This window comes from Halyomorpha halys, unplaced genomic scaffold (assembly GCF_000696795.3).
Source record: "Halyomorpha halys isolate HHAL.00 unplaced genomic scaffold, Hhal_1.1 Scaffold2076.1, whole genome shotgun sequence".
In the NCBI taxonomy this organism is placed as follows: Eukaryota; Metazoa; Arthropoda; class Insecta; order Hemiptera; family Pentatomidae; genus Halyomorpha; species Halyomorpha halys.
Genome location: NW_027113073.1, coordinates 183,749 through 199,335, shown reverse-complemented (window position 1 = coordinate 199,335; position 15,587 = coordinate 183,749). Strand labels below are relative to the sequence as shown.

General features: G+C 29.0%; 1 protein-coding gene across 2 annotated transcripts in view; it reads left to right on the top strand.

Moving 5' to 3' along the window:
• Positions 1–11,237: 11,237 nt before the first annotated feature.
• The window catches only part of LOC106691089 (uncharacterized), a 100,196-nt gene continuing 95,846 nt past the window's right edge, over positions 11,238–15,587 (top strand). For both annotated transcript variants that reach the window (XM_067050697.1, XM_067050696.1), the window contains exon 1: positions 11,238–11,292. The gene's annotated coding sequence lies outside the window, so the exon portion shown is untranslated. The remainder of the gene's footprint in view (positions 11,293–15,587) is intronic.

The following is a 15,587-nucleotide window of genomic DNA, read 5'->3' as shown; positions in this document are numbered from 1 at the left end:
GGCTATAAACGTAAAAATATACGGCGGCCATTTTGAAAAATCTGACATATTAGGCCTCCCTCAGAGAGTGGTAAACTTTTTACTATCGTCTTGAGCAAATATATTTACATAAAAATTAACGTTAAAAAAATAGTTTACAATTAGATCTAAATTGGTTGGAATTTTGCTGGACTATCAGCTTGTTATAGAAAACGTTCAGTATTATTGGTTTAACTTGTATTCGCACTCCGCCTTTAGCCCTTCACTCTTTTGTCTGACTTTGTTGTGACTATTTGCTATGTTCCACTATTAGTGGATATTTAAAACAGGAATTTTGCTTGGGAGAATATTTTTAAATACTCAAACTAAATAATATATTTTTCGTAAATCTTAAAATTGAGTTAGCTTTAAGAAATTGGATTCCAGCCTTCACAATAGGAATACGAAATCTGATTTCAAACAATTAGCTTTCTCATAGCTCTTCAATTATGGGCAAAATTTTAGGTTTTTAATCAGAGTAGTTATGTCTTTTTGCATTCGTATAGTTTAGAGAGTACTTTGCGAGTTTAGTTTGATTTTAGTTGTTTTTTTTAGTTTAATTTGATAACAAGTTAAGTAAGCTTACAATGTATTAATACTATAAATTGAATGATAAAGTTGATTATTGCAGAATTTGGACGTTTTTTACACATTTTGATTTTTTTTCTGGACGATTTTGTATATTTTGGAATTTCACAGCACGTTTTTCGGTTTTTTATATGCACAAAAATAAGGTCTCTAGTTATAAACAACCCGTTTGTTAAAGCCATTAATTTATTTAATATTTGAAAAGAAATTAATTTTATTTTATTTCTCTTATTCTCAACTTTTTGTTAAAAACAATTACAATGAATGTATACATATACAATGAAAGCGAATATATATTTATTATGAATTTATTCATTTTGACATGAATGAGTAGTGATCTCTCTGCTGGTGGTGAATGAGGATGCGAGTTTAAACTCTCTCTGCATCCTCCATTCATTTTCATCGCATCCTCCCCATTCTAATAAACTTTAAAGATATTAGTTTATCTATGAATGATCGATTGAATTTTCGTTTGAGGGTAGATACTTAAAGTAATTCTCAAATTTCTTTTTACCCTCCTCTCCCACACTTATTGTTCTTCCCCGACTTTTCAATCCTCAAGCTTTTTTAAAGGAAATTGATTTAATTTTTTTTTTCTAATGATAGGATATCATACTTAAGCTGACTAATAAACATTTATACTCCAGCTTCATTCGCATTAACTATTTAACCATTAGAGTATTTATTTTAAACTAATTTTTATAAAAACATTGATAACAAATGAACTAATGGTTAAATACTTCTAGTGAATGACATACGATGTATGATATATACATATATAATCGGTCTGGGCATAATAGCCTATAATAAAAAAACTATATACCTGAATTTAAAAAATGTAATTTGATAATGGCCTGAGGGTTGAAACGTTGGAGAAGAAATTATTATGTTATTCTATCCTATCATTAGATAGGGAGAGAAAATGATCCAAAGAAATGTATGTGTTAAAATTTAACATTTATAAATGGTAAATTTCTTTATTTTTAATCAGCAAAATTATAAATTAATCCTTCAAATTCTTTTAATGTATGTACATATGTCTTAATACCATCAGTGTTAAAATGCTCATTATTTTATAAAGCAGTTGTAGTTTCTCATTTCGTTCTTGATTCATGTTGATTTATGGATGATAGGAGTTGGGTGACCCTATGGATTACTCGGGGAAACATGACACTGTAAGATCCGCAAATTTTTAAGGAGAGTAAAACTCACTGATATTTTTTTCTTACTGCAATCATATTATCTAGAAAAATTAGATAAATATTTTTTCATGTTTTATTTCCATATTTTAGTTTTTACTGCGTAGTGAAGTTTTTTGAAAAGTATTTTTTCATTATCATTTGATAATTGCTCGGAAGGTCCTCTGATATTCAGCTTTTTTTTTTTCAGTCTGATAGTTTTCTTTCGACTGTTATGTTGGTTCGACTGGTGACTTAATCTCAGATTACTCGTAAGTCTGAAAAAATCACGGTACCAACTAATATAAAAAAAATAAAAATAGAATAGAAGAGATTTAAAAAAATCTGTTCCAGTAAATAAATATTATGTTCATTTTATAATTTCCTTGAACACTGTTTTTTGTTGGGTTTTTTTTTATTATTTATTTTGTATAATGTTTACCTCTACAATATTATATATTATCTTCAACTACTATCATCTTAATTTATTTTATTGTATATTTCTATGTTTGTTTATTTTATTTTTATTTATATTTTTATGTTTCTCTCAATTAAGGTTGTTATCTTGTTTTGTTTGTCCTTAAACTTTTAGATAATTGTGAAAATCTGATTTCAAGGAAATTAAAAAATAAACATAATATTTATTTACTAGAACACTATCTGTTTTTATTTTTATCATTTATTCTTACTTCATACACCTCATTATCTGTAAGTTTGGTTGTTAACTTGCTTCCTTTCAAAAAAATAAAACGTTAAAAAGTGGCGTCCTTTGTCTATCATAAATTTATTTCAAAATGTTGTTTCTAGCTCCTTTGAAGTTTTTTTTTTAATATCTTTATTGAAATTTACAACTGACACATTCAGTATATTGATCTTAGTTAAAATGGAGTGGTTTATAGGTGTGTAGAGAAACTACCCACCCATTGGAAGCACTCTAATGCTTTGATTTTTTTTGTCCGGAATAAAAGAGGAAGCAAGATTAGAAACTAATGGGTTTGAGTGGTTAGAGAGGTTAAAATGCAAGGATTGATATCTGGTTCGGATTAGATTGGTTACAAACCTTTGAAGTTAAAATTGAAATTCAAATATTTCAAAACGTGAATTTCCAAACGTGATTTATGGTTATAAGCAATAAGTCTGTCCATTGGGAATAAATCTTTCTACCGACTGAAAAAGTTAACTGTAAGTAATAGGATGATGAGAGGTTGAATGCGGGGTTTTATCGAAACTGGCCAGCTGTATTGATCATAACTTATTCACAATACCGGGTCAATCAACTGTTTTTCGTCTGTTTGTTTCTGGTTGTGTAATTGTAGACAATACGTCTTTTCTTTGTCACTTTTAAAAACTATTTTGTGATCGTTTTTAGAAGACCGAATAAGGTTTATTTAGTAGTATATTTTACCTAAAAATACAAAAACAATAAAGGCATTTTTAGAAGAGAATGATTTCATAACATTTGAATATATAACAAAAGCTTTCTACTTCAAAGAGTAAAAACATTTTAAAGATAGTCATGAAGTCTAGTTTTTTGAGCTACATCGCAAAATAAAAATTATAAAAGAAGTTAAAAAGTACCAGGTAAAATAATTTCAACTCTAAAAAAAAATTGTTTCTTGAAAATTGATTCGTTCAATTTCTTTTTTTCACCCATTATATGCAATGATAGTACTGAATGCAGTAAAAATATTGCAGTAATAATAATATTCTTATTTATTATTAAAGTGAATGACTGAATGACTTTGAAGGTGACAGTAGAAATACCAACCAACTCCAAACTGAAATAAGTGATTTCTCATTAATCCTTGTATTGGGGATTTTTTTAAATTTGTTTGCGATAAGTTTTTCTTATGAATGGTTCATTTCACAGGCCTTTTATTACAGTTCAGACAAATTCAAATGTAAAAACAAGAAGCTTATTAAATGAGGGAAGTTTTGACATTTCTTTTCTTATCCCTAAAGGTTGGCAGGCAATAGGAGTCCTAAAATTCGTAGAGTTATATTAAATTACCATCCATTAGAATTCATATTTTTCTGGAGCCACCAAATATTGTTATTATCAAGACGAAATGAACTCATTTTATAAGCAATTGAATTTACTTTATAATAGTGATTTTTTATTATTATTGATATAAATTAAAATAAATGATTGCACAAAAATAATGCCAATGAGCAAAATTATAACAATCTAATAATACAGAATACGACAATTAATTAAAATTAATAATTTGAGGACCAGATAGCTGAGTGGGCTGGGGCGAGGGTCCCATAGCGATAGCGTTTGGTTCAGAAGGTTGTGAGTTCGATTCCCACCTGGGCTGGTGAATATTTATTTTATTTAAAAAAAAATTTTGTTCAGAAGGTTGTGAGTTCGATTCCCACCTGGGCTGGTGAATATTTATTTTATTTTAAAAAAAATTTTGTTCAGAAGGTTGTGAGTTCGATTCCCACCTGGGCTGGTGAATATTTATTTTATTTAAAAAAATTTTGGTTCAGAAGGTTGTGAGTTCGATTCCCACCTGTGCTGGTGAATATTTATTTTATTTTTAAAAAATTAATAATCCCCATTCCCCATCACAAAAAATAGCTATCCTTGATTTCCTTACTACCTTTTATTTTGAAATTTAAGGAGTAGTTTCTCTAACTTATTAAGATTTCGGCATATGTTCAATTAAATACCTTGTTCCTGTTTTATAATTTATTGCATTATTTAGATTTTGAGCTATTGATATTGTTTCTAAAAGCTTTCTTCTCGGAAAATTTTTCGCTCAGTAGAGTATTTTAACGTCATTACAATAAAAAATATGTCCTAGTAATGGAGTAATATATTTTTTTTTTTATTATAGACTATTTTTATTCTTGCAATTATCAATATGATGGTAAATTCTGTCTTTTATAAATGTTCCTATCTCCTTAGTATATTCCAGGGTAGTCCAGACAGTTACTTTTATGAAATACTTCCTCATTTTAATTTTTATCTTTTTTGTCTTTCATGTTAGCGTATAAGTTATTAATTTAATTTGTAAAATTAAACAAATATGGACTTTATGTGGTTCATTTTTCCTTGGAAAAGAAATTAATATTTCTTCCATAGTCTTTTTGATTGCTATTCATTACGTTTTTTATGTATTGATTATGCTAATGTTTATAAAATACTTTGTTGTTAGCATAAATGTTGAGGGCTTTGTTCATAATTCCATTCTTTTCTGGAGCTGATTTTTCTTTCAATAATAATTTGAATCGATTTTTTTTTTAATCTGACTTCATGGGCATTGGTTCTTAGACTGGACAAGGGATTGGATAGCATGACAACAAAATAATGGCATCATCCACCCCCTCGGCTGAGTAACTGTCTGTTAACCGTGGCAGCCATGGGGTTTCCATGGGACCAGCAAATGGACATTCACCCCCGGTATGCTAAACAGTGTTTCGTGCCTCCCATATCGACTGCCCGCTCTTCTAAGCCGTCGTCTCGCGCTTAATCTTTTCGTTGGAAAACGCTATCACTCCCGAGATATGCTAAATCCTCAAGGAGGAGCTGCACAATGACCTTAGATTGCAGGGTGGTAAAGTTGAAGAGTGTTCTAAAGTGGTCATGGCACTACATAAATGTTAGAGGTCATGGATTTGTCTACATGTTTGTAATCTGATTCTATTAGTGTTTCGCCACAAGATTTTTTGATCCATAATATCCCCATCTTAACTATGACTAATAACTTGTGACATCAATGAAATAGGACAAAAAGGAAAAATTGTTAAAATTTAAATGTTGCTTACATTCTTAGGGTGTATTTTTATTTATTCATTTAACACCAGACCGGCCTCATAGGCTTGCATGGTTAATGAAAGAGGTACTTTTTTTACAATTAATTATAAGCGAGTATAGTCTCATACAAAAGACACCCCTAACTACATACAATGTATAAATAAAAAAAATTAAGTTAAAATAAATAGATTAAAATAATAATTCGTAATAAAATATAAAATTTAATTACAAAAACAACGAGATTTATCAATTTAACAAAATAAATAATTAACTTCTAATGGAAAAAAAGAAAGTGAATTTAAGAAAAAGATGAAGGGAAAAAAAAATAAATTAAGATAAAATAAAATTTTAGAATAACAATAACAGACTGATAAATATAGAATTGATGACAGGATGTCCAGGATGCTGCAACCTGGGCTTCAAGTCTTCGGCTTGTGGCTGGGTTTCCCAAGTTATATGTGACTTCTCCTTAAACTGTAGGTAACTGGGAGTGGAACTTCATTAACCTTATTTTAATGTAATTATCTAGTGTCTCTATTTGTAATTCCCGATGTCATTGGCTGTTTCTTACAAACCAAGGAGCATCCACTGCAATACTTACTTTATTTTGAAAAGATTATTTTTTCCCTTTTCGTAAAAGATGCCGCACTCCAGACTTCACAGCCATACATTAGAGGTGGCCTGAGAGTCGTTTTAAAAATAAAAATAGCTGTTTCTGGTTTTGATTTTGAGTTAGTTTGATGTTGTTATGGGGGTTCCAGGTAAGGCGGCGATCGAGGTGAATTCTCAGGTATCTTACTGTTTCACTGGCAGGATTCCATTTTACATTTTTACCTTTGAGGAGCAGTTCTGGTGGGCAGGCTGTATAGAACACTTATATCTCATTTTTAGTTAAAAGTTAAAAAACAAAACAAAGTTTGTCAGTGTAATACAAAAAGTTACGTGATTTAAAGCTAAAAAGTTTCTTCGGACTGGGGATAAAAAGTTTTTTGGGAATAGGGAGAAATATGTTGAAGTTGAGGGATATTATTTTAGATAAAAATAATCCTGTTGTACTTTTCTTTCAATTCCATTTACTCCTAGAAATTGACATTTCCCAAGTCCCAAGGAAATGTTTTTGTTTACTGTTCCAATACATGTTACAGTACAGTAAACAAAAATAAAATCACTGGAAAATGGATTCAACATAAAAAAAAAAAAGAAAAAAAAATACGATATACGATATATATAAAATAATATACGAATCAGTAATTAATACTAAAAGAGTTATAAAATTATGAAACTTCATAACATAAAAAAGCGGGCCGCCCATAGCTCAGTGGTTAAAACACAGTCTTACCAATTTGACGTCTATTGGCGGTGCCGCTTCGAAACCGGTCAGGGACGATGACTTTTTTCAGTGAGCGGCGGTCTCACAAAATGAAGAACTTTGGCTCCCAACCATAGTTAGGCAGTATAGGACTCCAATGGGAGTCTTGGCCGAAAAAAAAAAAATAATAATCTTATTCGTTATAAATAGGACTTAATATTTAGCAACATTTTTTTTTTTACCAATCCAAGCAAAATTATTCTTTTAAGAATGGCAACAATAACAGCAACGTCTAGGTATACTCAGTATATAAATAGAGATCTGAGCGGAAATCACTCATACCCTCAACTCCGTGATTAGGGGACAATAGAAACATTAAGAGTTATAGATGCGGGAGAGAGGCAAAGAGACTTGAATGGCACACCAGAGTGACAAGGGGGATAAAAGAAAATGTATTATTGAAGGACTTCTTCTAAAAAGGTTTTAATTATGAAATATAGCAAACATTTTTTCAGGGTTAGACCACTGAAAAAAATGTTGATTTAAGGCAGGATGTTTGATTTCTGATTCCTGAAGAGTTTGAAGAAACGTTTTTAGAGGCAACTCTTCAATTATCTTTATTTCGGCGAAGTTCAAATTTTAGAATGAAAAAAACGGACTGTGCATGTTCCTGACAGTTAGAATCAGCTGAATTTTATGGAGACGTGATTTCAATCTCACATCTTTAGGTTGCTTAAACTTTGTTTTATAATTAACAATTCTTAGTATCTCGTTACACAGTAACAAAATCATTTTTTTATTATTTTTACGATAAAACCGTTGAATTTTTATTTTCTAAAATATTTGCATCTGTTAATTATACGGCAGGTATTTGGGTGAATAGAATGAAATGGGTAGATTAGAATTGTAATGCTGAACAAACCACCTTCAAGTCTTGGTTTGGTAAATTCAATTTTCTGTTGACAATGGGTTTGTCTGGGTTTGACATACGCATCTTTTGTTCAATCAATAGTAAAAAAAAAAATATGTTAATACTTGTGAATCAAATAATATAATATATTAATACTTGTGAATCAATTATTCCTATTTATTGTCCTTCTCTCTTATTCAATCTTCTTAAAAGTTTAGCTGCCCTTTCTCCATCATCAGGATTACATTACCTTTAATTTTAACCTTTTTTTTAATATTTAAAACAATACTTTTTGTTATTACCGTTTATACTCTAAAATAACTATTAACACCGTTAAAACATAAAAATAACATCACTCCCAGAGTATTTCCTTAAATTGCAGAAAATGAAATAGGTACAAGAAATAAAAGATTTAAAGAGGCAATTTATATAACAAAACACATTAAAAACGATGTAAATATTAAAGCAGATACAAAAAATAAAATAATAGTAATAAACACAGCTTAGACATAATGAAAGATACAAACAACAGATCAATATCATCAAATAATGGAAAGTAGAGATCAAAGAAATTCAGTCCATTGTCAATTGATCGTACAGACCAGGTTTAACCAGGATAAGTTTCCATGTAATATTAGGATAAAATATAATTATATAGATTTAATTTACCTGGGAATTGAAGAAAAGGCATTTATAGTATTAAATATGTTAGTTAAAATCTGTTACTTGTAGAAAACTCGCTATATATAAATAATAATATATTAAAAAAAATTATTGTTCTAGATATAAAAAAAAAGTTAAAATTATAGATAATGTAATCCTGAAAATGGAGAAATGAACCTGAAACGTCGAAGAAAATTAAATAAGAAATAGAGATAATAAAAAGGAAGAATTAATTCCACGAGTATTAATGTATTAGTAAATACTCTTCCATTAAAGAATAAAATTAGTTAATGAAAAAAAATGACAGCAACAATCTGGGAATAAAAAAGGCGTTTTAAGAAAAGCTCAGAATTGTCTCTTGGGATAAAGTCAGTCCTTGCCTATTAATGGCTTCTGAAAGTTTGTTTGATTTATAAATTAAATAATTTATAAAATCATAAATAAATAATTAATTTTTTTTCTCAACAAACTTATAAAACAATGTTTTTTAACATCATATACTGTTTTAGTTCGATAGGCCACTAGCCCAAAAAATGAAAAACCGCAGAAAAAAAAGATTAGATAATGAGAGTCTTGATATTGTGAAATATTTCAGGTTTAACATCAATTTATAATGCCATGAATTAAATATTTATACATACATGAAATAATATATTAATAAAACATCTTGTTCAGAGTTACTTTCATTTGATAGGCCACGAGCCAAAAAAAAAAATAATAAAATAAAAACATGTTATATAAAAAAAATTCTTATAAGAAAGTAATGCCAGGCTTAATATTATAAAACATTTCTAGTCTGATATCGATTTATAATACCATGAATTAAATAATTTCATAAATAAATACAATGTCATATTCAGTTTTTTTAGTTCGATAAGCCGCCAGCCAAAATAAAAAATTAAAAAAGGATTAAAAAAAAGATTATTTTTATAAGAAGTTAATACGACTTCGAAGAAAAACCTTTTTTTTATTAAATAACTGAATAAGACATTGCATTATTACTATAAAATAAAAATATATATAATAAATTCTTGAGAAAATGCTATAAATTTATTACATACATATGTTGTAATTAATTCATTAAATTGTTTTCTAATAGTTGTAATATTAGAACGAAGAGTTTGGAATTTTTCTAGAAATGATAATTACTGTTTTGGCTTAGGGCACGATAAGTGTTATCGGAAGCTCTGTGATTCACAAATGTCATGTGATAAATGCATCCTTTTTTTCTAGCATAATTCCTTCCTTAAAACTAAATCAAAACTACATTTATTATGTTATTATATTTAAAGGATACCCCTTCAAAGTTCTCATCAATATACTTAATTTGCTTATTATGATCAACGTTTCGGACTGGACAATATTTTGTCCCCCATCTACAATATGTTTGTCATTAAAATAAGTTTATAACATCATCAACCAATTAAACTACTAAAATTATATTTATTTCTTAAGTAAGGTGTAGTGAAAAAATCTTCCACGTTTAAATTTCTTTACTCATAATCAATTTTAAGTGACTACGTTTCGGGCTAATTGCCATATCATCAATCATCACTTAATGAAAAAATCTTTTTTTTTTTTAAATATGTAATTTTTTAATAATTGTGGGCAAAAATATATAACATTTTATTTTTATTTTGTGGACTATATAAGGAGAGGAATAAATAGGGATACAAATAAATTAGTAGCAAGCAACAATGAGAGGTAACTATTTAAGCTTTTTATTGATCTATAAATTGCATAAACGAGTTAACTTGTAGTCCACCTGATGGCCTCGAAACATTGTCACTTATGTTTGTTTATAAATAAAGACATTTAAGCATGGACGATTTTTCAATGCACTTTAATTAATAAATTTATCTGTTTGATTGAATCAATTGAACCTAAATTATTAACATATTTATTTTATAAATCATTCTTTATCAGTTATATGCCTGATTATGGATTAAAATTTACCATTTTGAGAAAAGTCATACGTTTATTCATATTTATCTTTACATGTTATATATATTATATCATAAATTATCTAAATTTTGTCCATTTTTTTTTTTTATTATTTTCAATTTTTTATTGTCATCCTGTTATTGATATTTTAATCTTACAAATTTAACGCAATTATTTTTTAATTGCATCACCATAAAAAAATAATTTAACTACTTTTAGCCTACTTCCTATCGTACTATACCAGTTATGTATATCTTCGAAATGCATATAGCTTCAATGCATTCAATTCTATCCACACTATTGTTAGTTTCTATTTGGTCAGTTACTCAGTTAATTACTAATATTAATTTTGTTCATGACGTCAACATATTGTTGACCTATTGTTTCGTTATTAAATTTGAAATTTAACACTTTATTCATATTTTTTAGTTACGTAGATAGGTAGATGTCTTGTTTTAAATTTCGTATGTATTCAAACAAGATATATGACTATTTAGTACACCTAACAATATACCTTTAATATTTTTAAAATTCTTCGTATAAATTTAATAATGTTTTATTCTATTGTTTAAGTTTTGGAATATCTCCTCGTGTTCTTTAATAGTATAACTTAATTTAAAATTTGATTACTTTTTATTATAGTTGAATAAATTTAGATTGTGAATGATAGAATTTCAATTTACTATATATTAGGAAGATATTGAATGTTTTAAAAATAAATTATATTTTTTCTATCTTGTTTTCATAATTTTGTTTAAACCTAAATTACATATAATTAGGGTAAAAATGTAAATGTAGGCACATAAACGTTTTCCTTAGTTAAATGTTCTTAATATGATAAACATTTCATCTAACATATTTCTATTTTTTCAGAGTTTCCGAAGATTGGAATATCTGCACTAAATAAACCTTGAAGGTGAGTGAATATTTCCTTAATTCTTAGAATAACCAAAGTGCATTCATTATATTAACATTTAAGAGTTTCTTTGAAATTAACTACTTTATTTTGAAAGGATATTTAAGCCATATCTTGATACATTAAGGTCTTAATCCACACGCCAACTTGACCTATGTTAAATAGATTATTCTTTGCATGACCAGGTTTTTGTTTTTTATTACTAAATACTATCGAGCAGAAAATTAAATTGCATAATTTCGATTTTAATGATGAAATGATTGTTGTAGAGAAAATTTCTTTTCAGTTCTTCTTCCCCGTCAATTCGTCTATCTCTTCCAATCGAGGAATAAAAGAGTTTGGAATTCTAATAGGGCCTCATTAAAATCATTGATCGCATTCCGTTCCTCTACTTAATCATTTAGTGAGAAGCTCATAATTAAATTCCTCCAATATAATTGATAATAACTTTATTTGTTGAAGAATAACTCTTTTACAAATAATAATTATTGGAGTTATTATTTCATGATTTTGGCAGATCTAGACCCATATCAAGTAAAAAAAGAATACAAATTAAGAAAATCAATTTTGTAGTTATGAATGAATGAAATGTGTTTATTTGAAAATAAAATATAAAAATGGATCCATTTAATTGTTTAAGAGTACATTGGCAATGAAAAAAATCCATCTGTTGAAGCCTGTGCGCAATTGTGACTAAATAACCAACATTATATGCTTTAAAAATCAACAAATCAGTAATTTAGAACAACAAATATAGTTTTTATGTTAAAACAGCAAGAAAACAATAATATCAAACTGTGATATGACATTGATCCCATGTTGACCAACTGAGCTCTTTCTAGTGTAGCCCGTCGTACATAGCTGCTAAAAGCTCTCCAATTAGAACCTTTTAATAAACTGAGTAATTGTTCCGGAGAACAGGTGCTCTGCTCGAAATATTATATTCTAATTTCACTATACTTATGACAGAGGGACGTGACGGACGTGCGGGTTGGAGAACAGGTCCCAGTGCGCTCGGTTCGAAACGTTGTGGGTTCGATTCCCACCTGTGGTAGTTCATTATTCATTTTTCTGCGGTCCCGAGGAATGAATCTTGACACTCCGACCTTGGTTAGTACACGACGGCAACCCAGGTAGCCGCCAGGGGTTGGCAAAAAGGACCACTAGGCCCACTTGCTGGACTTGTACCCCCCACCAAATACCAGTACTAGTACTTATGACAGGTTCCCAAGAAGTGAATAGTATCTTCCTTTTCTTCAGAGTTACATACCGGACAGTTATCGATATTATCATGCATTCAGGGTTTCACACTTAAATATAATAATCCCATTCTACACCGGAAAATGATACCGAAAAACGTTTCATTAAAATCGATTTCCTTTCTAATTCGGTATAGTTACTCCAAATAATAAACAAAACTGTAAAGTTTCCCCCTCTCAAATAACAGCATAGAAACTGGTCTCAACGCATTTCCTTGCTTTAGAGAATTTAAGAAATACCTGTAAGCATACACGGTTTATGTGGCGTTCTAAAAACACCACTGACACATAACTGAAAGAGAGTTTGTGAATAGGCCTATAAGAAGTGAAGAAGGGGGTCAGTGGTCGACTTGGGACCTTAGCCTATCGATCAGAGTACGCTTGAGCACCCTCAGCACGCTAAGTCCACCTTTGATAAATGTACTTTAATAAATGTCCAGGGGTCTTGAGGGCTATATGGGTCGTTCCCAGAGGCAGAACAAGCCACCTCTGTCCTTTGTTCTCGTCCCGATAAGAAGAACTGATTACTAGCTTGTGTCTTATGGGGTCTTTCCTCCATTTCCGGAGCTGGTACATGCCATGCTGGTAAAATGTTATTTACTCCCAAGATAAATACACGTTAGGGTAGGAATACTGTAATTGAAAACGGCCTTGTTGAGGGAATCCAGGTCTTGCGAGTACTTGTTAAGGACAGTTACGTTCTATTATTAGTTCTTAATCAGTTGAATGACAAGTAGGGAAGATAAACGCGACTAAACGTCCTTACATTTATACACACACAAAAAGTTCTTGTTTCATCCCAAAATTTAAGTTTCTAATTCTCTATATTGATAATAAAAGGCTTAGCGATGCCCAATACAATTTTCCACTTAATTGCGTCTTCAATTCCTCGGGAAGACAGAAATCCACATCACCCTTAACAATCCTTCAATCTACGTCAAAGTTTACCTCTCAGAAAATTACCTATTATATAATATTATACTATTACTTGTCTATTAATTAATAATTAAATTTTTGGTTACCAACTTTAAACCCATATTTCAATTACCATTTGGCCTCCTAACTTGTAAGGCCTCCTAACTTGATTTTTGAATAACTAAAAGTGGAATTTCCTATACATTCATAAAGGATAATTTATCCCTCCATCCCTATTTAGATAGTATGAGGAAGTTTAATCTCACAAAAATAAACAGCTTCAGTTACGAATGTAAAATCGAAAAATGGTAGTTTTTTAATAACTCTCCATCAAATATAAGAATTTCTTATTAAAAGGAAAGTTTTGTAAGTTTCAGCGATAATAATAATTATTATAATATGATAATTTTATTAATAAATTATTTTGATAAGTACGAAAAAAATGGTGCGGTACATGCATCACATACCATTCACTTACCACCCAACTTAAAGTTCAAAACTGAATTTCACTTGTTTCTACATTATTCACAATATCCGCATCAACGGAGAATAACTGTTTACCTGATTCACTAGACTTCTTTATGGTAGGTACTGATATAATACTTCCAATATACTTATCCTTGCTATATTTTGATTAATAGTTTACGTAAAAAATTGTTACTATGTTACTACGTTTTCTTATTTCTGAGGTCGTTATGGCAGCAGTTTTCCATTGTCTAATTTTTAAGTGTTTAATCTATTGCCATAACAACCACGGTAACATATGAACATTTATTTTCTTATTGGTAGATCGTTGATTGAACGTATGTAAAATGTAAAAGATGAAAGGTGAAAAGTATAAATAAACAAGTATAACAAAAAGGTATTAGAAAATTAATGAAAACGGAAATAATAAAAAAGTATATAAAAAAGAGATATAAAAAAATACAGTAAACAATAAAATACAGAAAATAAGGGAATAAATAATGGTCGTCCACCTTACTGAAAGGAGGAGGTACGCTCAAGAATAAGTTGAAGGCGGATGCGAAGAACCTACAGGATAGAGTAATGGGGGAATTGGCAGTTGACAAATATGTTGTATTTGAAAACAAAAAAAATTATGAAAGAATGCGGAAATAAGGATAATATTAAGAAATTTGAGAAAATATTAAATATAGGCAGACTGATATACATAATAAGGGGGAGAAATTATATAAGCAAATATATAGATAAAATACAAAAATGAAATAAAATTAAAAGAATGCATACAATAAATAACAATGCAGTGAAAATAAAATATACTAAATTGAATAGAAGTACAAAGGTGGTGTAATTTTATATAATTAAAAATTAAAATCTGTTCCACTACAACCCGTGAAGGGTAAGGGGTTCAGTACTTTGTAAGGGAGTAAATTTATATAATAAAAGTATTAATTATAAATTAATAAATGTAAGTATGAGGTAGAAGTATCGGAGAATATAAGAAATATAAATATAAAGTGTAAACGTTAAAAGATGGATAGTGAAGTTATATAATTTAAAAAATAAATTAATTATAAATAAAAGATATAAATATAAGATACAAAAATAAAAGATGGATTATTAAGTTATACAGTAGAAAGTTAACTTCTGAATTACAGAATATAGAGAACAATTCTGTTGCTTTGATAAGGCTTAATATATGTCGGTAGGTCAGATAGTACAAGAGCCCAAGAAGAGAAAAAAAGGCAGTTATTTAAATTTGTGCTTTAATGAAAATTATGTATGATTACTAGTCAAAATTGATGAGTCTACCTAGAATAGATAGGAGGAATAAAAAATTACGGTTGTTTCTAAACGTTAAAAAAAAATTAACTTTCCATTGGGAGCTCTATAACTTTAAAACTACCAACAACACTAGAAAAAATTAGAAAAATCATTTAAAGTAGAGCAAATTTGCTAAAATAAGCTAATTTGTTCTGGCAGACATCTGTATGTCTTATGGTTCCTGAAATCTATTTTTTCATGAATCAAAAAAGTCTGTCTCAACTATCTACTGATTTTTATGAAATATTGCTTTTTAAAGTATCTCAGTAACTATTGAACATAAATAGCTCTATTACGGCTCTTATTTTAGCAAATTTACTCTACTTTAAATGATGT